This window comes from Battus philenor, unplaced genomic scaffold (genome assembly GCF_028537555.1).
Source record: "Battus philenor isolate CCGP_79_NKW_IND1 unplaced genomic scaffold, ilBatPhil1.0.hap1 SCAF_16, whole genome shotgun sequence".
Classification (NCBI taxonomy): domain Eukaryota; kingdom Metazoa; phylum Arthropoda; class Insecta; order Lepidoptera; family Papilionidae; genus Battus; species Battus philenor.
The window spans coordinates 2,509,525-2,535,389 of NW_027181678.1; the positions used below are offsets into that span (position 1 = coordinate 2,509,525).

At 35.6% G+C, this 25,865-nt stretch overlaps 1 protein-coding gene across 2 annotated transcripts in view; it reads left to right on the forward strand.

Moving 5' to 3' along the window:
• Positions 1 to 25,865, forward strand: part of LOC137919349 (mitochondrial cardiolipin hydrolase-like) — a 204,841-nt gene that overhangs the window by 160,295 nt on the left and 18,681 nt on the right. For both annotated transcript variants that reach the window (XR_011106727.1, XM_068762401.1), the window contains one exon: positions 4,766 to 4,800. The gene's annotated coding sequence lies outside the window, so the exon portion shown is untranslated. The remainder of the gene's footprint in view (positions 1 to 4,765; positions 4,801 to 25,865) is intronic.

The following is a 25,865-nucleotide window of genomic DNA, read 5'->3' on the forward strand; positions in this document are numbered from 1 at the left end:
GCATCACAGAGTAAACATAATGAAATATGTTTATTATACATAGTGATCAGAAATAGATGTAAAAACTTTAACTTAACTTGAACTCAGAAATAATACATAAGGTATATTATATTAAAGAAAAGCGTTTTCAAAATTCGTATTACTACATATAAAAAATAATTATTGTTTAATATGTCCGTGCAGATTATATACTGCTATAAGTCTACCTATCGCATTACAATAGAAAATTTTATCAAAGTAACATGTTCACAGTGATAGCTGTACAAGTGATTGGAAATAGGTGTAAATTTTTAAATATTTTTTGATGAGATACATATTCACCTCTGCATTGCATTTTCTCTGTAGTAGTTGTTGGTGCTAGCTCTAAGACTTGTACAGCTTTATCTGAACTGAGTTCACTGAGCAGAAGCGTTCGTGAACTTAAAATACCTTTGTAAGCATTTTCGTCTATTTTCAATCATCCTAAGAAAGATTTTTGAACTCAATTTGTTGTGTTTGTTTCGATCCTCTGTGTGTGTAGATATAATATAGTTTATTGAAGGAACAATAATACTTGCTAATTATCAGATATTATTTATAAAAATTTGACCGTTGATTTGCACATGTCTTCATTATACCGTGCTACCAGCGTGAGTCATAGTAACGAATAGTTTTATAAATACAAAGTGACTCAATTCCCACTCAATGGCTGTGGCGTTTGTATCGGTTCTTGGAATCGTGAAAATGGTCGCATGTGAGCGGATATATTAATAGTCGTATTTCCCCGATTTGGGCGCTATGCTACCCACCGTGGGCGTATCCGATAACGACTGCATTGCCGACATTCCGGGGAGTATATTAATTATTTAATTTAAAAATTAATGTTTTGTTTTAACCGCTGTGACAAAATATATTATGTTGTTAACCTTTTTATGTTTTCACTGCTTAGACAAAATCTCTCCGTGTATAATGTAGATTAGAAGTCATATATCATTTATATGTCCTTTGACATACAAGATTCCTTTGACATATAGGTGCAGTTCCGATAATCATACAAGTCCCTGTTCTGTTTGGAATCAAGCCTTAGAGCCTTTTTGCTAAATGACGACACATTAACTTATTTTTACCTTTCTCTTTTCCATATACGCTATAATTTCGTGAAGGTTTTTCAATAATTCAATATTTTTTTCCGACAAACCGAAGGATATCTTTACAAGAAAATGTAAAAGTGTCGTGTACCTGCTACACGTGTACGGATGTAGTATATTAATCGTTAATGAGTTCGTTATCTACCGAGCGAAAGTTCTTTGATAAGTTTCTAGAACAATTTTCGGGTTATTTAACTACGAATTATCACGCTGTTGCCCATTACGATTACCATTTAATGTACATTTAAATTATGCCGAGCTTTTTAGTTGTGATAATTTAAGCATATTATATACGAAACGTGTTCATATTTTTATTATTTTATTATCATGAGTTAGTTGCTAGTACATCATCATCTTCATCACCATCGTTATTTCAGTCGAACGTCTACTTCTGGACTTAGGCCTTGCCCATAGATTTCCGAATAAACCGGTTAGAATCTGAAGTCTATATTTTCTCTAGGAAAAAAGTCCGTTTAATCTATCTTCACTTTTCTTATGTTTTTCTTTACGCTCAACTGCGAAAAACTAAACTACCTAGAATCTTAGGTTAAATCAGGTGGTAAAAAGCGGGATGTCTTGAAAAAGGTCCGACGGCATACCACACTGTGATAGTTGCTTACTCTGTATGAAGCACAGGTCCGGAAATGTGATGAAGACTGCTGCCACTTTTAGGCTAAATACCAGCTCGAAGCTCTTGATTCGGTAGAACAGCGTGTTGTTCGACTTTCAAGTGAAAAAACTTCTCAGGTCTGAACACCGTTGACGAGTAGAGAGTCTGTCAATTTTTTACAGGATTCATTTTGGGGAATTCGCTAACTTTACTAAATCATCCCACTCGATGTCCCATCCACTGTTGATATATCATGTATGCAGAAACTGCATCATAAAATACATTTCAATTTTGAAAATGATTTTATGTCGATAATATAATAAACAAATGAGTAAAGTACATCGTACATCGGTTCCATATAACATATTTAAATGTTCAATGTCATTTATTTGTTATTCCAAAAGAAACCTATGTCTAAATGTTATTCTTAATTTCATTTTGTGCGGAATAACTAAGAAAGGTTTATATGTGTGTGTCTATTTATTATTAGCATAGTTTTTTATTTAATTTTGCGTGTCTATAGTGTGCAATAAATATATTATTATTATAAAAGCTCGTAGTTGTGTACACAATGCTCTCTCTATAATAAAGTTCAGTGATTAAAGTGATTGTAGATATATTAAACGTGCTCTCTATTAGGGAATTTAAACGTAAAATGTGGTGTTATCTGAAATATTAGTACGTTGGTAATTAAAATGTATTCCTCGTTAATTAACATATTTGATAATTACATAGTCATAGTGTTTTGGTTTCCAGATACAAACTTACTCTGTGGCTTTTCCTATGTTTTTCTTATTAATTCTAATTTGTATCGCTAGTATTTTTTTTTCAAAAACTTTTTCGCTTCTACTAAACGCAGTTGGGAGTGGGTTGCCGCTTTTTGATACGGATCATTCTTCTCCCAGCTGCAAGGCACGACAGCGTTTCATAATTATTTACCTTTTTTCTTACACAATTTTCTCTTATGGGTAAAAACAGCTAAAATGTATACATATTAACAATACAATTTGAAAGTTTTACTCAATTATATATTAGATGGTACATTATTTTATTTCAAGTCGCTGCCCAAGCGCTACAGACCGTTGAATGCCTTGAGGTTTAGAACAATTTACCGGGTCAACTCATCAAAAGATTCTGCTGTAGATTTTTTTCTTGGGAAGGTCAGGTAAGTTGAACGAAGGAGCTTTTCCTATGTTAGACTTAAATAATTTTTTTTCATCAAAATTGCGTTACTCAAAAGACTTAACAGTATTTCATACCATCTTCTGCTTTCGCTATATTATGTCATAATTATTGATTATATTGTCGTTAATAATGTGTATATCTTTGAGTAGTACTATATACTAAATCGAAATTAAAAAGCCACTTCGCCCAGTGCCATACCGTTCTCATTTAGGTTCTGCTTGAGATCTACCTAATGTAGTCAGCCGACCCACTTTAATAGTTGAGTGAAATTAATTTCCCAAATGCCTTATTTCACTTTGTATTTCATTTAAAATTTATATTTTCATACTTCAAATATTTAAAGTTTAGAATTAATTTTAAATTAGAACTATTTTTTTGTTGAAGTTTATATTAATATTTTCAGAGAAAATCATTTTTAATTCGAATATTACTTATCTTCCCCTTGATTATTACATGTTTATATAAAGGATGAATAGTTACAGGTAAATCGTCAAAGCTTCTTGACTTATCTAAAATCAATATATATAAAGTCTGATATATGTTACATTTTTTTTCTGTTAGAATGCGACATTACAACAACTGTCATATAAAGTCTGCAGAGGCAGATAGTAAACAATAATAAATTTCAATATTTATTATCCTTATTAGTTTATTCCTTTACGTATTATCTGTGAAATCATTTATTTTTGGACAGAGTGTATCACGCATTTATTGAAAGTAAATGATCTATACGTTCACCCTTTTAAAGATTTTACACTAATAATTAATCAACCCTGAACATAAGTGGTACTTTTGGTGTACTTTGTAACAATGAATAATATAGTTTTATTATTAAAATGCGTTAGGTATGCTATGAATGAACCGCCTTGCGTAATGACTAATTTTAGTATGTATGGTTATATTATACCTTATTTTTTGATGATGTAAAGTGATACAATAGAAATATAATCACATGGTCATTAAAGTCTTGCAGTTGAGTTCATAGTCTAAGCGACTGTAACTTATTTAAGGAGGAGGAATTAAGAATAAGGACATTCGCAGACGAACGAAAATCACTGACATAATCCAGTGGATTATCGAGTTGTGTTAGTAGTGGACAGGCCACATGGCGTGCAGAACAGATGACTTCTGGGTCCTTAATGGTCTGGATTGGAAACCTCTGACCAGTAAGCGTAGCCTTTGACGTCCACCCATAGGAGGGACAGATGACTTTGCTATGCTTTGTGGCTTGCCTATTGCTTATTGCGAATCATTGGTATTCTTCTTCTTCTTGAAGTGCCTCTCCAACTAGTGGAGGTTGGCTATCAGCTTCCTGCTCTCTTCCTTATTTTTGGTTCTGCGTAATAGCTCAGCAGCGCTGGCGATTCCGGTCCACTCTCTAATGTTACAAAGCCACGACTTCTTTCTCCTACCAACCTTCCTTTTACCAGCGACCTTTCCCATCATGATAAGTTGAAGGAGATTGTATCGTTGGTGTCGAAGAACGTGTCCCAAGTAAGCGATTTTCCTTCGTTTTACTGTGAGCATTAGTGCGCGTATATGGCCGATTCGTTTCAGAACTTCGACGTTGGTCACCTTCTGAGTCTAGCTTATGGACAGCATGCGTCTATATGTCCACATTTCGAAAGCCTCTATACAAGTATAAGGAGTTTTATTTCCCAATCATGGAACTGTATGGTTTACCATGACTATGATTTACCATAGGAGTATACAAAAATATTTTTCAATACTTCGTGCATTAGTAATAAATCGTGTATTCTCGGTTCTTCTTCGTTTCATTAGATTACTTTGACATGATTTTGCTGCTTACTTCAATTTAATTCAATTTTATTTTTGTTCGCAGGTCTAACCAGTTGCAGACTAGGACCAATTTTATGTGTAAGTGTTTAAGTATTTAGTAAATTTTTCCTCTTTACTATTAAACCGTTTTTCCGAGAAGTCGCAAGTCGAGTCGAATGTTAATTGCGTTTTTATATATTTAAATAAGTGTAAATGACATCACCGCAAGGATATCGGTATCTAATGACCAAAATATCGAACTGGGCTTGCGTAGTAGATGACCTGTATGTCTTAGGCTTGTTTCATTACCTTAGATTGCCTAGATTATAGATTCAGAACCAAAAAGATAATTAATCGCCTTTAACTGCTTTTTCAATTTGGAGTTACGTCACTGAAGGCAGAAAACTTTTTATTTATTTATTCTTAATAGACTCTCCAACACCAAAACATAAGGTTACATTAGTTTCGTATAATATAATGGAAAATTAAATATGATTTCCCATTGTACGCGTATACAGTTCTGTCTATATTTTTTTAACTCTCTTAGGCTGACATTGCTCGTGGCATTTTGAATGGACTTCTCCACCAGATTGTTCACAGAGCCTCAGTCTAATTAAACGGTTTTATTTAGTTCGACCCGCACGGAATTTGTTTATTTGGGTCAAAAAAGAAATTGAAATTTAAGCACCTTTGTCAGATTGATCTGAAATTTGGTACACACATTTAATTTAGATGACAATACATTATAATAAAATCAATAACATTATAAATCTAAGATGGCCGCCGATACAAAATGGCGGATTACATATTTTTCCTTAACCCCCTCAATATGGGTATCAAATAAAAGGGCTACACTAGTTAAACACGATGATTATGTCAAAATTTAAAATTCAAGATTGACGCCGTTCCAATAGGGCGGACTAGGTACATATTTTTCCACAACCACCACAATATGGGTATCAAAAACCGTTTAACTTAAAAGTTTTTTTAATGTATTTATTTGTGGAATGAAAACAGAGCGTCATGCTTGAGTTATAGTAAAATTAATAACACGTGCTTCGATGTGGAGTAATGACACAGTAACTTCACAGTTACTCCACACACACACACACTTCACCTTTCCTTAGTATTATTATAGTAATATGATCAATTGATCGTGTATTAGATTATATTATTAAATGCGATAGTCGTTCATACGTTCCTCACAATGACTGGTGTTCTCCATACCATGAATATTAATTGTAAAAGAACTCGTGACTGTGACGCTCTATCTCGGATGTGACGTCCGAAGTTCAACTGGTTAGGATAACCTCACTTCCGTTAACCGACCTCTGATAGCGCGGCCAAAGCGATACCGCCGTTTTGGTAGGTGACCCTTGCGCCGGGATGCTTCAATGATGACATATTAGTAAAAGTCAATTTGATAACTATTACAAATTGTCAGAACTAAGTCGCCTGAATAGATAGCGCGAAAAGGTCCATAACTGACTTTACAAACAGAACTGCATCTATAAAAACATATTTTTTTTAGCCCTTATACTGTTATCATCATCCTGTGCTGGAATTAGGCCTCTTCATCTTTCAGTTTCGTCGGACGATTTCAACAAGGTTGTCTGTTCACTTTTGGTGGATATCCAACGATGCGCTTGTCGGAAAATTAATTGTTTTATTTAAAATGGAAATGCTTGTATTAAAAGTAATGCCAGTTTGTTGTAGCCCAAAACTAGCCTAGTTCTTACTATCTCTGGTGCCTTTGCATCGGGATGCTTAATATTGAGGGCCCGAGCGAAGATCCCCTCTGAGAGCCCTTATATCTAACTACTGCATGTTGTGTCGACCTAAGCAATCCAAGATCTCAGCCGCATATTAATCTGGTAATTCATCTGATGGCTCTACCAAAGGTTTCGGAGAGAGTTCTCAAGCTTAGTTACCAGAATTGACAAAAAGGTCGTTGAACCTTTACACCTTGTCACCTTTCTTTTTGCATCGTTTCTCTCACTACTGTAGATCGTGACTCAATGCAGGTCTTTGGCGGTATGTAATGCTTCGGCTGCTGTGGTATCGAGAGTAGTATTGTCGTAAACGGACCATTGTGTCGGTCACCTTTATTAGGCCTCAACTATAAAAGCGACTAAACCTGTCAGAAGAAGAAAACACTGCAATAAATAAAAGTAAAACTACTCCTTTCTGTAATTTTAAAAATGGTTTCATCCAAAACTTAAGAGACTAAAAAAGTGAATTCCTTTAATTTCTAAATAAGTAACCTAAAGTGATGATTTAAAGTCTATTAAAATTTAATTATATCCTTATTGATCCGTCTTAGACTTTCTTAACTACGGTAAGTACCATTGGTAATGTCTGCCAGATTATTTGTAACCTCAGTTACGAACACTACATTTCTACCATTAATTTTACCATATCGATATATTAGATTAAATAAGTCATTTCTTATTTCTAATGTCCGTTGACACGCGAACTAAACATTTGAACTTGAACTTTTTAATAAAATTGTAGATATTGCTATCCCCGGACAAAATGTTCTGACTTTTACTTTTTCTATTCCCTCTCAGCCGCTTTCCGTGATTGCACAGTCCCGGGAGGGCGGTCCAAATAAATTAAAAACTCATTAGATACTCAGTTTTTGTGTGACGCGGGAAGCGGACGATTCATTCCGCGGTTCCGTAATGCGCTGTGACCGCCGCGCCTGCCCACTGGGGTCCCGTCCTGGTCAAATTTAAGAATGATTATTGTACAACTGTGACCGCACTGAGTCAGTTCCATTAAGTACTGTATGTACAAGTGATATTATCCTTAATTGTTATGACTACTCTAATGGACTAGTCGAATAAAAGTCACACGGCGAGTTATGGAGGGAGCTCCGTTCGGTTTTTCTCTAAGGGATCGTATCTGAAAAAAAAATTGACTACACTGGATTAGTCACATCTAAGATAAAGAGTCGGAAAAGCCGCGTATGGAAGGAGGAAGTAAATGAACTACATAGAAACTCTCCTTTTAGACGGGCGACTATTTAAAAACAATAGATGTATTTATTAATAAAAGGTGGTGCAAAAGTAATGTCATAATTTGAATCGACAGCTATTTTGTTGTTAATTGAAAAAAGAGCTTTGTTGTTAAAAAAGTTTATTTGAAAGTGTAAGATTGAGAACGATGAATTGAAAAAATTATATTGCTCAAGTGGCCACCTCCTGAGTTGATGTATAATTGCGATCGTTTTACGGCATTTTGAATTATCAAACATCTGACTCCAAATTTCTTCTTCAATGTTAGCTTTCAAGGTTTGTAAGTTGTGTGGTTTGTTGTGGAAAACGTGGACCTAGGTTGAACGAAGCGTAGGGCCAATCGCTTAATTAACAAAACAACAGACTGATAATTTGTCAATTGAGCAGGAACCATAATTCCACATTCTGGAGATGTATATCGCTCATTAACAACTAATTCTCTATGTATGTACATTATAAATGTCAAAGCACAATGACATTTGGCGCCATATGTAAAAATGAACGCATATCCACATTATGACATCAGTTTTGCGCCAGCTATTACTATTGTGAAGACAATGACATTCGCGCTTGGCTCGTGTAGTACGGGATATAGCTAGATAGGTTTAATAAAATGTATTAGATGAAGTTTTTGAAGCTCTTAAAATTATTCTTAACCCCCCAATACATCTTCATCATTTCATAGAATCTTCGTGCGAGCCGGGTTCTTCGCGTTGTAGGAAAAGACGTAGATTAGACTTGTGTAGCAGGTTTGAGGAGGCCTACTTAAAAGTTAACATTATGTATTAACTAAATCTAATGAGTGTAGTAACTCCCCTTAACTTTAAAGAAACCTGTCTATGCTACTTTAATGTTCTATGTGTGATCTGATGTTCACTCTTGTCAAGTCTAAATCCTTCAACAAGTTATAGAGAGATTTCACTTCTATACTTCTCGCTCCTACCTCTATCAAAATTTACTATAAATTTATTTCTAATTATTTGATATTAATTTACTTATCTTTAGATATATCTGTATCCGAGGGAATAGTTCTTAATTATAATGCGAGAAAAGGTTATTTTATATCATTTCGAATAAGCAAATTCTCGGAAGTATTTCTCGACTCATTGTAATTTTAATTTCAGAGAAAGCATTTTACAATTACACGAACATAGATTAATCGTAACGTTTATAAACATGTTGTGAATATGTATGTAAGAATTAATATACTTATGTATTTATGAATCAAGTGAAGTCAATAATGAGTAATGTACAATTGAAATTACAATGGTCACTGTATACTGTATATTGTAAAATCATGTGTTCAAATATCTGTGTGCGGGGAGTCCCCGTGCAGGCCAACCGGCCTTGTGAATTGTTAAAGATAGAAAGACGTAAAGCCTTTATGTTTCCAATTTTGAATGCGTGAGATACTACTATGTGATTTAAAACTTGCGGTCATTCCAGAAGTCACGTAAATTTTAATTTTTCCTAGGTGGCCTTCCTAGAAAAAGTCTCTATAGTGACTCTGTGTTTGGCACTAATCGGTGTAACATAACTCCTGCAGATCCCCGTGGAGGGGTGAAACACGTGTTGAGTAATTTGGCGGTGGCGGTTGTGTGATTCGCATTGTTTGCCACATACGCATGGCGCAATACGCAGCGGGCTGGCGGGCGGTGCACTTTATTGCACGACTACCACTGCATGTGCGGAAGTGGATAAATATTCCTTTTCTTACTTAGGATGGATTGGATTCTGCAAGGTAACGCCTGATTCGATTAAATATTCCTAGAAAAAATTTATAAATTTTGTCTATAGAATTTGCCAAGCGTCTGTTGGTCAAAAGTTAGAATATCATTTGTGTCTCAAACGCATCAAGGTGACAAAATATCTCATTTTTTGGAGAAAAAGCATCAAACACTCGACTCATTCCTCAACCACTCTGTTCATCTTATTTCTGGTTAACACCTTAACAACTGGCTCAAACTCGAAACAACAATGCGAGGTCGCCATTTAGACACGATAGAGAAGTTAAAAACCTAATCGAAGAAGGTCTTGAAGGCTAAACTGAAAAAAGGCTATTTACTGTTATGAGGACTGAATAAACCGTTGGAAAAAGTGCGTTTTATCTGACGGAGATTACTTTGAAGGGGTCGAAATTGATTTGGAAGAATAAATAAAGAATTTTCAATTTTAAAACAAATTTACCTTACTTTTCGATCACAATATTAATACGTCTGTGTTAATATTTGTTTATCACCAATATCATTTCAGCCGTGAGACCATCACCATTAGACATTTAGACATAGATTGGATTACAAGCGGCCTAAATCCAACGTTTTACAATCGAAAATATTTATATATATTTTATCATCTTTTTATCTATATGTAATATGCATGTACATGTTGTTTAGTTCGACATTTACAAAGGGTTTGCTGAAAGAAATTTCTTAGTTTTTAAATAGTTATATGGAAATAGCTTTAAAGCTTTTTCATCTGTTTACAATCACCATGTATATAATATAAAGCTACCGCTGTGAAACTCATTTGCAATGCGACAGGTCAATGAAAGACCAATTCTGCAGGGACAAATAGTAAACAATAATTATTTTTAATACGTAGGTGTACGAATTTTAAAATGCTATTACTATATTATAATCGTGTTAATCATAATTTCTGTATTGGACACCAATCACCATATATACTGTATTCTTTTTTTTTCTTTTTTAAATAGAAATAAACATCGTATTCACAATGATATACAAGATACTGCAGAGTACGAAATGCTGCGCGTACGCAAGTCGCGTGCGGCTACGTCCGTCTCTGTTATTACGTAAGAAGTGTCGCGGAGTAGATTACCGTGTTGCGTGAAAATAATTACCGGCCATACTAGGAACGTCTGTACGCACGTAACGAATTACAACCGATCGTTAGGCGCATACGCACAGACGGACATACAACTTGTTTTTGCGAAACTAACTGATCTTGAAAATAATTTTCAAATGGAAGCGGTAAAATACTGTAATATAGAGTATATGTTTTAGGTTCTTTAGTGAAGATCATATACTGGCAAGCGCAAGATATCTACCCTCCAGTTAGATACATGATCGTTGTTGATGAAGGTTGTCGGTAAATGCTGGATGCAAGAAGCTTCCATCCGGTCTCAAGAGTTCAATGGAGTAGATATCTTACAGCTGCAATTATGATGTTGAACAGAATTAATGTAAACAGCTAATGTCATACCGTTTGTAAACAATTTTACTCGCGTTTCAGAATTTCTTTTGTGGAAATGTAATGTAATTTAATGTGACCCTAAAATACGCACGGTATTTACGATAGTAAGCGAAGGTAATCAGTGCGTACAGAGTCGTGCGCCCGAAATACCTCGGGCGAGTGTACGAAGCAGGATCGAAACTATCACAAGGTTGTCCGACGGTTTAGGGTAGCTGCACACCGGGCGTTTTTAACTACGTAATATTGAGTCACGGTATAATTAAACAACAGATGCAAGTTTTTTTTGAACGATGTTTTTTTACACTCCTATATTAAGATAACAACCTAAACTGAAATCTTTGAGGTCTTGTGCCCAGTTCTAGGCGTTCTCATTCGAGTGACGTAAATCATAGTTCCGGGCAATGTTTCCTTGGTAGTGCACGAGCTAATTTTCTGTACTGCTAACCTTTAATACATTGTTTGAATATGTCCTAACACGACTCTTTTGGTTTTTATTAACAGCAAATATTTTACAGATAGAGACAGATGGTTGACTTAAGACTATTAGGAGTATGAGAAAAGAAAAACGATGATTTTACTAAATGGTCGTGTAAAAGAAATGTCGTACTTTGAACCAGTAGCCTTTTTGTGATAGTTTTTAAAAAAGAGCTCTGTTGTTGAAAAATGTTTATTTGAAGGTGTAAGATAACATGGCCAAGCTCTTTGATAGTTCGAGCCATTTTTCGATTTTTTTTGCGACCCGCAATTGAATACGCGTTTAAAACACGTAAAAGAAGGATTTGTTTTAACAAAAATCTTATTTTTTGAAATTATTTAAACAAAATATGTGTATTAAAGTTAGATATAATGGCACATATATATTATAGCACTCTTATAATACTTAAGATGCCGGTTATTTGTGATTTTATGGTGGAATAATTATAATAATATTGCACACAAGTACTTTGTGTTGATTTCCCAGGAGCTGACGAAGATTACGTAAATTTAAATATTGAAATAATTCGACAATCAATCGGAGCCAAAAATAATCGTTCAAAGAGCTGCATGTGGCTCTCGGGCCTCTGTTTAGCCACCCCTTGTATATAAATAATCATAAAGCGGAATTTTAGAACATTATTTTGGTAAGTGAATATGAATCACATTCGAAGGCCTTAAAGCAGTTCTGAAATCCCCAAAAAGCTCGTTTAGCACGTGACGTCACCAAATCGCAGAAGTCACTTTCCTGGAAGAATAAAGCCATAGTTCTTGAGTTAACTTCAATGAGTCATCGGTACAAAGTCCACTTCCGTTACAAGATCTTGTTGTCTTAATTCGATTACTAATTTAATTTTATGGGTTTGAGTCAGTTATCATTGTATCACACATGTTGTGCATGCACTGAAATGATTTGTCATACCATGATATATCGCTATACAGTATGCACGTATGTAAGACGAAGCTGCCAATAAACCGGTATTTGGGCTTAGTCATGCATGTTCTAGAATTCTTCGTAATTCCAAATATTATTAAAAATAAATGCGTAGGTACTCGTATATTTAGTGGAATTATCAAATGATCTCTCTTTCTTTTTGTTCTATTAAATAATTAATGGATTAGCATTCCTTAATTTTGACCTTTTCAACCACTTTTGGTACAGTAGCCGAAGCAATACGCACCGCCAAGGACCGACAAAGATTGCGTAACATGTACGCAATATACTTTAAAAAACGACAATCCGAGAAGAAGGAAAAGCATACAGTTTTATATCATAGACTGGGTGAAATATTCTAGTACAAATACGAGTAATAATGTATTCTATATGGCGTCTATTACATATTTTCAAATACAGACTTCAGTAAAAGAGATTAATTTAAATCAAATTAAAAAAGGAATAACTTGTTCAAAAATGATATTACAGTATTAAAAAGTTTCTTTTAGAAAATATAAACTTTTAAACAAACGAGAAAGGTATAAAAATTACGAGGTAGATACAAGAATGAGGAGATTCTTAAAGGAAAGGCGAAAGAAAGTAATCCGATATAGGCCACCTATAAAATAAAGGACCGATTGGAAGCGCTAATTGGTTCGGGATATTTACTTCAGAATCATAAGGCTCATGCGTGCTATTTGGCCTGTTCAATGCCACTTCATTTTACCAATACGCTGGGCTATATCTGACACTTTTGTCTGCAAATCTCCATACTTCTAATTCCATCTCGTAGAGAAAACCCAATCAGAGAAAACTTGTTGAGCGACTCTGAGCTTGTAAATGAAGACCAAAGTGTAGGCCATTCATCATACTTATCATGTCAGCAGATAGACGCCCACGACGCATTCAAAACTATCCTGGGAGCTTCGTTACGAGATTGAACTAGAAATAAAGAGATCAGGAGAAGAACTAAAGTCAGCGACGTAGCGGTAATTGTCTAAAGTGGACAATAGGCGGGTTACATCGCACATGCAACCAAATGACAGCCCTTGGAACCGAATGGTACACGAGTCGACGGCAAGGTCGAGGAGATATCCATTGTAAATTTAAAAAAAAAAATTAAAATATAGTAAAATAATTTGAATTATTTTGATTAAAAAAAAAACAAAGACGCTGTTGAAAAACCACTTCCTTTCAGAGGTCGATTTAAACGTTCTAAAAGGTGAGAGCGTCGTGTCGTGCGGCGCGCGGCGCGGGGTTTGTTAGCGGAGCGATGGCACTCGACCTCTAATGGCACTAACGACTTCGGTCCCCCGCGTCAGTGCAGATGCACTTGTTTTCGGCTACGATTTTCAATTTTCACATCTCGACCGCCGTAACCCCATCTCCAACACGCCATTTGCGTTTAAATTTACCATTCGAGTGTTTTATCGTTGAGACGGTGAGAGAATTCGAAAGTCATTTCAATATTTCTCTCAAACTTATGCCATTTGAAAAATAAATATACAGGAGAATTTGTTATAGGTTGTTATAGCTTTAAATGTGAATTTACAGCTTTTAAACCGATTTCCAAATACATATATAGTGATCAGCTTGAAATATGTTATATATTTTTTTGTATATAGTATTGAATGTAGTATGTGCCTGCATACTTTGTATTATTAAAAGTTATTGGCTTATCGCATTTTAGTAGTACCCACATTATTTTATATTTATTTTTGAATTTTGATAATTTATACAATATCACACCATGAATGTGAGAAAATCTATTGTTAGCTAGTGATATGCATACTAGTGTAGTGGGGTGTCTATTACATCATCCTCACCATCAACATTTTAATTATCTAAACGTGTAACTGGTCTGAAATCTCAACTCCAGAACCTTAAAGCCCTGCTTCGCGTTATGTGGTCTGATTGACTACGACTTCATTCATTATCAAGTTAAAGTATGTATAAAACTTCTGAACTTGAAATAGATAAAGTTAGTTAGTGTAAAGATATTTTAGCTTACGCCTATAGCAATATGCCACCTCAAGTACGATAAATTTGTAGATACCAGCAGACAAATACCATTTATCAATGAAAATAATTGAAAACATGCAAACCGAAATTCCGATCATAAGCAGAATTCCATTTATTCGTCGTAATCTTAATCTCAGAGCGGTTTAATTGATAGAGCCGAGTGAATGACACTTATGGGTGTGGTGATGGTGTCTCCAGCAGACAAGGTCGGCGCGCCATCTGCGCGACTGGCCCGACCGGACGCCGCGGGCGCCTGTACCCCGGGCTTACATATACGCCTTCTTACCGTACACATTGTTTCGCAGCGGAAAATATTTAAAGTAGCTTTATAAATATATATATTAATTATATAAAATTTATAATTAAATATATATATTTAATTATAAATAGTAATCTGTGTGAGAGACCACTTTCTGTTTGAAGTTATCACTGGTAATACAACCAAGACTTTCGTCCTAAGGTACTGAAGGATAATGGTCAGGTCAGATAGCGCGCAGAAGAATTAGCTCCTGGGTAATTAAGTTTCTGGATTAGAGGGCACGAAGTCACAAGTGCAGTGTAGAACGTCATCGAAGAAGCTAGATCAAAGCCATTTGAACACACCCGGCCTGTGGAAAAACATCCTATGGTTGAAATAATTTTGATGATAATGATGCGTCAAAAGGAGAATATCAGAAGAAAGAGCTTCATTTGACAGAAAGTAGAATCATGTAATTAAGCGATCACCTAATAACATCCTTCAACTTAAAAGAGATGTACGAGGCTTACAAAATCATTTTTGGAATCACTTTAACTTAATACAGTAATTACAACTTATTAAGGGAAAGAAATTGATTTTGGTTTGGTTTTGGTTGTTCGATTTTCAAATACATACGATAAAAAATCTAGGAGTCTATAGGAGTCATTTGTACTCAAATGAGACGTGCGAGTGTATAAACGGAAAATAATTTAAATAAAATCCTGTGATAAAAAATGTATACAGTATTTCCGGCAGCGAATTCCGTTGCATGTGAACCGACGCTTACCGTCGTCCGTGCGAACCGTGCCAGCGTCTGACTCACCGCGGGCCGGTCGCTTGCGCTACTCATCTACCGCCGTGGACTCTGTACTCTAGGGCTCATTGTTCCCGTTAATTGAATTATTTTCCGTGTTGATACAATTGTGGCTCGCCCGGATCAAAGCGAAACGCCGCTAAAATTCTTAATCGTTCCATCCACATGGTTCATTTGACGTACGCAGTCCTTATGAACTAGAGCCCATTAATATTAACCCCATTATGGATTAAATTAAGAATGATTAGGCTAGTTAGAGAATAGCTTCATTCTTAACTATGACAAGGTTATAACAAAATCAAGGTTATGTTCGTTAGCTAAGATGATAGCGGAATTCCAGGAATTTCTCTATGATTATGATGCTAGTTCTGATTTTAAAATTAAGTATTAAAAATATTGTGAAAGGCATCTTGAAAAAGGCACCTAAATTTTTGTGGACTCTTCATAAAGATAAAGGTTGTCATAACAGGGGAGTTCAATGTAAAGCGACCTATAATCAGCATGTTCCGATGACATTATCAAGGTCACAATCCGATATAAAGGATCAGATAATAAATTTGAAAACGGTTTCAAATAATCACTCATATAAAACCTATAAAATATGACGTTCACTGTTAACATAGTATTACCTTAATAGATAAGCAATAGAAACCGTTGGAAGCAATATCCAGAGCGTCTTTGAACGACCAAGTTCGTTAGTCCATCTTAGCAGAGAATAATTTAATGAACGTAATTTCTCTAATAATTTTTTGTAAACTGAGAACCGAACTGTTGGAGATCATAATTATATTCAGATTAGTAGTAGATCAGTTTGCATCTGTGACGAATTTCCGACAAAATTTACGAATGCTTTTAGCAAATTGGTTGCTTACCGATTCCTAGAACAAACGAGGGTGGGTATTGAAAACAAATAACAAAACACTTCTAATTACAAAGAGTTGTTTTCGTTCCAACTCTACCTATAACTCATGCTGCCTTGTACGTACAGGAAAATTGTATGCCATGTCTCCTATTTTTAAAAAAAATTGACTAATCAAAATCATGTTCTAGGAAAACAATTACGGGAGAAAATAGATAAACAATTTAATAACAGATTTACAGTAGAAAAATGTAGTTTAATGTTGATTGGTTTTTATGTAAGAAAAAGTATTAGTATATTGCAATGATGTATTTACTGTTTTGAATTTCAGAAATACCTTGATGTTTTGTGACATCTATAATGGTGCTATGGTCTTTTGAATTTATAGTATAATTAACGGTAGGATCATGTTCGTCTTCAGAGTCCTGGGATAAGATCAGTAAAATAATCCAATTCAGTAAAATAGTAGTATGATAGGGCCCGAGCCTAGGCTTCGCCGGAAGCTCACAAACTTCACTACCATAGTCTCTAACTCATTTGTAATAAATAATAAAGGAAAAAGAAAATATACAAAGCTGAAGAAAATCTTTAACCCCAATTGTAACGTCCCTGCCTTCAAAAACAAGAGCCATAAAAAAACTAATTTGTAATGAACGAAATCTGATTTCTTTAATACAACACCGCAAGACTACCTTAAACAAAATTCAAAAAATATATTAAAAGTTAATTTACGGAAAGGGCCTTTTTTATTTAATAAGCGAATATTTATATGACAAGAATGCTTGCCAATGTCATCGCCTGATTATTTTGATTTCATTTAGTCAATTTTATTACTTAAGTGTATATGTGTAAATCTATTTTGTTGAAGTATTAAAAAAATATGTTATAGTCGAGTTTTTTTCTGCTTCTTCTTCACGTCTGTGAAAACTTGCGAAGGAGATCAAAATAAAAGAGTTAAAATAAAAGATGTTGATCAATAAGAGTTCCGTTAAAAGTTTTAACGACGGATAAATTAATTTTATCTTTTTATATTTTTGTTATCATAAAAGAGATTTTAGGTTAGGCGTCTTCAGCGCCCTGTCGCCTCGAACCCGCGGAATGTAATTATGGCACTTACTTGGGCAGCAATGTGAAAGTCCAAAAAGGGGTATGTTTTGAATTAAATATTAATATTTATAACACTTTGCATAATATGAGTGAATACTATAGATAGAGGACACCTCCTAAGTTTCAAACTTGTATCACGAAGCCAAATAAACTTGTTAAAATAAATAAATTAATCAAATTTGTTCGAAGTTAATTGTTGAAGAAATAAATGTCAATAACAAAGAAAGAAAAATGCATTTTTTTTTCTTTAAATATTAAACTTTTCACAGCGGATAATATGTGCAGGTGGAGGCCGATTTCTTTTATGCTATATTTATGAATTATACACTTAGCAAGATTCTTGAGGTAGTTAGTTCTAGCTATGCCTAAAGCGTACTATAGCTAGTATGGGTTTTTAATCTCATTTTGGTTTGGAAATTTGCGGACAGCCTGTGCAGGTGGAACGCCGGCGTGAGCGCATTGTGCGCGCCTCATTCACCTGCGACCCTCATTGGCTCTACATCGCGTCACCTTTGGCTCGGCAGGCCGAGTCTGGTACAAACTCCTTCCGATATTCGTCCTTAACGTGTCGCGTTAGAGGCGGCGTTCGTCCGGCACATGCCACCGGATGGGAAGACGAGACGCACACAATTCGGCGGCACAATGCGACGCAATAATAATCGCGATGAGAGTAATTGCGGCGACATCCGGCGGCGAGACGCGCATGTGCCCGTGTGAAAGTCGCGAGCCGGACGCCGGGTAGGTTATCCGCGGGAGCGCGAACTGTCGTGCCCGCGATGATTTATCGACTCGATGTGCGAGCTCTTCGACAATTAAATTTAATTGATATCGGTTTAATTTATATGTTTATTTATTAATTGTATTTATGTTAACAAATAAACAACGCAAGCAAATGTCAGTGTGAGGCGGCTCACACTAAAGGGCGCTGGTGCAGTGCACTCCCACGAGAATTATATATGTAATACATTCCAGTCTTTCTATTATAAAATTTTTGTTTATTATATTTACTACCTGTAGACTGGGTAGACCCAGGTATCGCTGGATCGATCGCGTTGAGGCAGACTTGCGCGAATTGAATGTCAGCCAATGGCAGACGATGGCGCAAGATAGAGGAAGAAGAAGATAGAGGAAGGAGAAGTGGAAGTCTCTCGCTTGGGAGGCCAAGACCCACTTTGGGTCACTAAGCTAGCGGAGTAGTAGTAGTAGTAGTAGTAGTAGTATATTTACTACAACTACGCGTATGTTTAACGCCAAGTGGAGCGTTATTTTTTGTTTATCTGTCTTGCTCTGCTACCCAAATGACATTTTTAGATTCAGCAGTTGCGGGAGGGGGCTGCTGAAAGCCTTTAGGCTGACTCCTGCTGTAAGGTTTTTAGCTCGAGTGCTCCCTAGGAAGCCTTTGCTCGGGCCGCTACGTATAACAAAATCACCGGATTGGAAAGACGCCGTGCTTTTAAATCGCTTCAGTGGATGCTGCATGTAGTGATTAGATTCAAAAGTACCCGCGAGGTGACCTCTACTTTGGCTGTCACACGTCGATAATATTCGTTTAGCATTTCGCCTTAAGGGCGCCCAAGAGTGCCGATCCTCGACTTGGCTTATAACTACGCTATTGCGCTCTTATGGAACAAAGTTCAGTAAGATTCCTAGTATTGTATTCAATGAGTGTGAAAGAGAAACATTAACACAGGCCGATACTTGAAACAAAAAAAATCTATACTAATGAAATGGTAAATTCTAGTTTTTCGTAATTTATTGCGGAAGCCCATGGAAAATGTCGCAAACCGCCTCATTTCACACAGGTCATTAGATTCTTTACAAAAACCTTAAATGAAATAGACCATAAAAATATATAAACATGCACACGCAGACCAAAGCAAGTAACTATATCATCATTATCACAGTAAAGATTTCCAATAAGACCTATTTCCGAACAACCTGAACAAGGTCATCTGTCAATTTCCGAAAAACCTGAAAAAGGTTGGTGTGGTCATCTTACTCTGCCTCCACTCCATAATTCTAAGGTTCAAATTCCAGTTTACTTCGATAAGTGGGTTAGGCCACTTCATCTTACCATTCTGTGAAATTGCATGAAGAAAATTATAAAAATACATAAAATACTATAATATCATACTATATTAATCAATACTAAGGTTGGGCAGTAGTAGCCCAGCGATGGAGGGTCGAGACTTGCGATCGTATGTCGCAGGTTCGATCTCGAGATAGTCATATACAATTCACACTGTGCATTGATTATTTATGGTTGTCTCTGCTCACAAACAAGATTCCAAAGGATGAACAGCAGCGTCCTCTGCGTAACGTAATACCACACTGCAATCGCCAATCCTATAGATATCGATGGGGGAGGTCTATACCTTATATTGGGCATCTGTAATCTGAAATGACTACGACTATACAAAGTATAAAGGCTAATTTAATGCTGAAGGCTTTCTCTGTCAGTAAATGTTTTGAGAGGTGCTAGCTAAATTGTTGATGGTTAGAGACATTAAAAGCAGATAATGTAATAAAAATGATAATAGAATAAAAATGAATGATTAATATTCTTAAAATAACCTTGCGCGAATACCTTACAAGGCGTACTGTCTGTACTTATACTATTATGGAGTAATAACATTGCAGTTATTAATTATTGTATTTATTTGCTATTAGCTTGTTCAGCAGCATCATTTAATTAAAACATCACTTTCGTTTTGCGCACGCAACAACAATTCTTTATCACCTTAGAAACAATAAAATATTTTACTTGTTTCAAATTACTAATTTTTTCTTGTTATGAACATTTTCTTACTGTATCTATATGCCTATATAATTTCCATCGAAGTGCAACTGAATAAACCTTTGAACTGTCACGGTATGTGTGGAACATACATACTTTACCCCGTGTGGTGTTCGTATCAGCCCTTTGCAAGGATGCAAAAGGAAGATAGACGGTTTGTTAAAGACAGATAAAACCGGGCCGTAAAATAGTTAAAATTACTTGAACTATCTTTGTCAATTGGTTAGGTAATCCGGTAACTTCATCGCTATTTAAAAGATGAATCAGCTACAAAAGTCTAAAGGAGTTAAAAAGCCTTAAAAGTTTGAGAGTGAAAGGAAGCAGGAGACCACGATTAAACAATTTCTTAAGAAAACCCTCAGTAAGTAAGCAAAGTGATCTGTAAAGGACTTTGCTATCATCAAGAAGAAAAATAAAGACGTGGGGAGGATAATATCTAGTGTTAGTACTTTACAACTCACAATAAAAGAGTAAATTGTACTTCAAGTTCATGAAAGTTATCTTACTGCAAAAAAAAACTTTGTACGAATAGTAGAAAACATTTCTCCGTTACCGAGATATATATTGATGATATTTTTGTATGCGGAAACAGCGCACCGGACGTGTCGAATTTGATTTGTTCCGTTGTTGTGACAACTGCGCCGGACTGACGATTTATGTCCGGCGATGTCCGGTTTAATTTTACGCCGATAAAAGTCGTGAGATGCCCGTCCGGGTTTGTGCAAATGGAGCTTTTGTAGTTGCTATTCGTCTGGGACGTCCGGTGTAATGTGCGGGTTGCTTGAACGGCTTTTGGGTACTTTTTATGTTAATTTTATTGTTGTGGCGTGCTCGTTTGTTCGATTCTGTTTTGAGGTAGCATCGCAACACAGCTATACACACAATAATACTTTGTGTATGTGTGTGTTAAGTCGTCGGAACTGGCAGGATACAGACTGCGTCTAATAGGTCTATAGAAAATCTATGGAAGGGGAGTATGTCTGGACATCACTACTACCGTCCTAGAACTGATATAATGATGAGAGAGCCGTGTTTACAATAACTAGTCGTAGTAAACCCTTCAAAAAATATGAAGGCGGTCTTCATTTCGCTTGAGTTTTTTTTATATACACTGAAATGCGCTCAGGCCCTTATGTCGTTCACAATGTCTATCTTTCTTCACATACAAGTCATCTCCCGTGCATCACCTTCCTTCCATTATCACGGGATTAACTCAATATTTCGATTTTATTTACATTTTGCTATATGTTCTAATTTTATTCCAAGGTTTATTTTTATATAAATATAGCTATTTTATTGTCTTTTGTTACCAGGGTGAATCAAAAAGTTCTTAGAAGTGCATATATATGAAATCTTTTTGGATCAAGTTCGATATTCAAAGTAAAGAGTGTCTATCACACTATATTTATGCAGACTGTCACTTGTTTTTGTCTGTTCGTTCGCATGTAATAAATTTTTTTGTGCAACGAGTTGCTAAAAAGTCAAAATTGTGGATAAACGTGAGTTACTTGCGGTGATAAAATATCTCAGTTTGAAAAAAATGTCTACGAAGGAAATTTTTTTGGACATTTAGCAGACATTAGGGGGTGATGCTGTACCCTATTCTACGGTTGCGTACTGGGTGGCTGAATTTAAAAGAGGTAGATCAAGCTGTAAAGATGACCCGCGTTCTGGGCGGCCTTCAACCTCCGTTACAGAAGAAAATGTCAAAAAGGTTGAGAATCTAGTTTTGGAAGACAGAAGAATGACTATAAAACATATAGCTGAGATCCTAAAGATATCTTTTGGTAGCGTTCAATCCATTTTAATTGATTTACTGGGGTTCAAAAAAGTGTCCGCAAGATGGGTGCCACGAATGTTAACCGACGAAAACAAAAAGCGACGTTTGGAAATTTCCAAGCGTAATCTCGAAATGTTCCAGCGTGATTCGGATAATTTTTGCCGTCGTCTTGTCACCATGGATGAAACGTGGGTCCACCATTTTGATCCTGAAACTAAAAGACAAAGCATGTCTTGGAAACGACCATCCTCTCCATCCATTAAGAAATTTCGAGTTGCTCCTACCGCTGGCAAAGTTATGGCCTCTGTGTTCTGGGATAGTGAAGGAATCCTTTTTATTGATTACATGCCAAAAGGCCAGACGATTACTGGACCCTTTTATGCAAATTTAATCCCGAAAGTGCGTGAAGCGATTAAAGAAAAACGTCGTGGAAAACTGTCGTTGGTCGTGTTGTTCCTTCAAGATAACGCTCCTGCTCATCGATCGGAAGTTGCGCTCAACGCAATCCGCTGTGCTGGCTTCAATCTCCTTGACCACCCACCATATTCTCCGGACTTAGCCCCAAGTGATTTTCACTTATTTCCAAAATTAAAAGAGGAAATTCGTGGAACAAAATTTCACGATAATGACGCGTTTATAGCTGCCGTAGAAGACTTTTTCGAGAGTCAAGAAAATAATTTTTTTTCACAAGGAATAAGAAAGTTAGAAACGCGTTATTCTAAATGCATTGCATTGGAGTGAGATTATGTAGAAAAATAAAATATTATTACTTAAATCTTTGCATTTTTTCATATTGATTCCAAGAATTTTTTGAATCACCCTCGTACTTACCAAACCTATATTGCTTTATTCATGACTAGCTTAAATCTTGCTCGACCTTTTTGACTTATTTCTGAGTCTAATTATTTTCTGTTATATATTGTATTACTTTTTTGTAGAATTCTAGGAATATAAGGCGACATTTTCGTCGTCCTTGAGGGATGCGATGGTGCCTTAATGGTGCCTATCTTGTACGTTACAATAGGTTCCGTTGCGAGTTTCGTTACTAGTCACATGACCGGGTGTGCTTCATACGTCGCCTAGGGTACTCGGGCGTGGGATCAACACTGCACCGGATATCCTTTAGCGATGTATAAATGTTTCAAAAGGGTTGTGACATTGAGTGTAATGAATTCGATACGGCTATTTATTAGCTATAGAAATTACAAGTGCCCGAAGAGTGTTATTGTAAATTTTGTAGAGGTATCTAATTTTTTTTTTGTCAATTTTCGATTGAAAGCATTCACATGCACTGGCAATGGGATCTATTTCATCTGGATACTCTCAATAATTGGCGCTTTCTCTTTTTTTAGATAGACATATCGCCGCCCCCGCCGAATAAAATTATAAGTCTGAAAAATGCAACTATTATACTATATATTTCAAAAATTGATATATTATTTTTTATAGTTTGAAAGCTAATCTTATATTGAACAGTCTTTGAATATTTATATATGTGAGAACTCAATCATATAACCTTTTTATTCTTGTTTATTTAGAGAAAAATAAAGATAATTTTACCTATCTCCGCCATTTTAGGCAGAAAATTATGGAAAAAATTGACAAGATGTATTGGAACTCGTAAATCGCAAATATTAAATAAATTGATAAAAACAATAAAAGTAATGCAGGCCAATTTCAGCCGTTCGTTCCTATTGGAAATCAATGTAAAAGGGTCTGTTTACAGCAGTTAACGTTTTACGTCTGCAATGATGTTGATAGTTATGTAAAAATTGTGGAAGCCATATTCATTTTAATTATATATACACCATCAAAACTTTTTAATCCTTACAGTAGGCTTTATAATATGGCTCAAGGTTACTCATAAAGCAATGAAGAAGGCTGTGCTCGGACCTTCGCCGCGAGATCAAATGAAAGTCCGCAGAAGAACCAAAGTTATCAAAATAATATATTGGTGGCGGTCATCGTTCGTGCAACCCATGGTAGTTGGAACCAAATGATTCTTGTTTGGCGACCACGAGGAATAATGCTATATTTCAGAAGACAGTGTGATTTCGACACGTTAAAAAAATAAGAGGTTGTGTTAAAAAGAATATAAAATGTTAATAGTGGAACAATTGGAGGCAAGAGTTTCTCTAGTGGCTCCCCCTACCAGGGGTGACCTGACGAAATGGTGAAGATCGAGGGAAGTCGCTAGATGCGGACAGCACAACACCGGTCTTCGTGACGATCTTTGAGGGAGACCCATGTCTTGAACTGGACGTCTTTGAAATCAAAATTTGACATCGCGTATTCATTCTAAAACTGAAGTTTATGTGTTTTGTATCTGCTCATATTATAGAAGAAATAAAAAAGCATCTATAAATTCCAAATTCAAACGAAACTTCTCATAATATCGTGGTGTTAGTTGGCTAATGTCATGTACCATATCTTATCTGTGTGACGCCTGTGGACGCGGTGTTGAAAAAGATTTTGTATATAGAAAGAACAAAGGTTTTTGCTTGCCATTTAATATTTGGTCAATACCCTCAATATGATAATGAAATGTGTCTAGAAATTTTATTAATCAATAATCGTGTACACGATAACATAAATATGTAATACAATATGAATTCACGATAACGCGACTTAGATAAAAGTAAATAAATAGCATAAATAAAAATAACTAGTCATATGTGTTGCCAAGGGCGAAATTCCAGAATTTCTCCAATTGAACTACTTTATTTCTCATATTTCAGTTAAGACGCAAGCGAGGAAAAATGGCGAATTAAAAAAATCACGTTTACCATATTAATAACAGAGTAAATAAAAAAATTGTAATTAGTTGACAAATATTTGACGTCAATGAAACAAAATAAAAACCGTATTCAAATTATCTTCAGTAAATCACATTATTACTAGTCTTAGTGTTCGAAATAGAATTTTTTTTTAAATTTTTTCTATTCGATTGCGATTTGACAGTATAAATTCTGTCTGGAGGTATTTTTTGTAATGAGCCCTAATCTTCTAAAAAAGAGAAAGAGAGGGACTAGAATTGTCGTCGGATTATTGACACAAAGGTGGTTTTTGAGGTACCCCCAGAGAAAATCCTCCTCCTCCTCCCGACATGGTATCAGTTTCTTACTAAACATTTCGTTTACAACTGCTGGAGATAAGTTGGGTGTCGCGCCATATAAAACCGGGTGCTGCTGTTATAAGCTATAGTGTTATGCAGCTGTGCAAAGGAAAAAGCTAAGTAGCTTTTACATTAGTGTGTAGTGATTATATTTTAAAATTCGCACTTCTTTGTGTCCCATCTTGTACTTTATTAGAAAATCAGTTATATAAACTTATCTTTATATATTTTATTCTGTGTTCTCTTAATTAAATATAGTAGACAGCCATTTTGTTTGATGATTTGGTAAGCAGACAGCTGGTTGCGCTTGCGCACTCGGCGGTGTAAAAAACTAACGACTCAGTGGAAAGAAATAACTTAGCTATCTACACCTATTGATGTACAGACAGCCGAAGATGAAAGATTCGATCACGAACCGCCGCGCTTCCGAGAAGACGCGCCGGCTCCTTTTTTTTGTTAGACCGACGGATTTGGGATCGAGTGGGATGTTATATAAAACCACGTTTGCCTTCAACTTGCTGTTTACCGTAATGGTTTCTATTTAACTGTAAACCTATTTGCATCATAGATATCTTCGTGAAAGCAACTTTACTAATTACCGGAACTTCGGTTAAAATTTTTTTTTCGAAACCTTGTGTTTTTTTGGTCGTTATCAAATTGTATTTCTTTCTATTTTTGTGATCAGAAAAAATTGTAAAAAGTATTTAACAATATCACATATGTTAATAGGGTCTTGGTTGGTTATATATAAAAAGGCTTTAAAGGAGTGAATGTATATCTCATGTTACAGT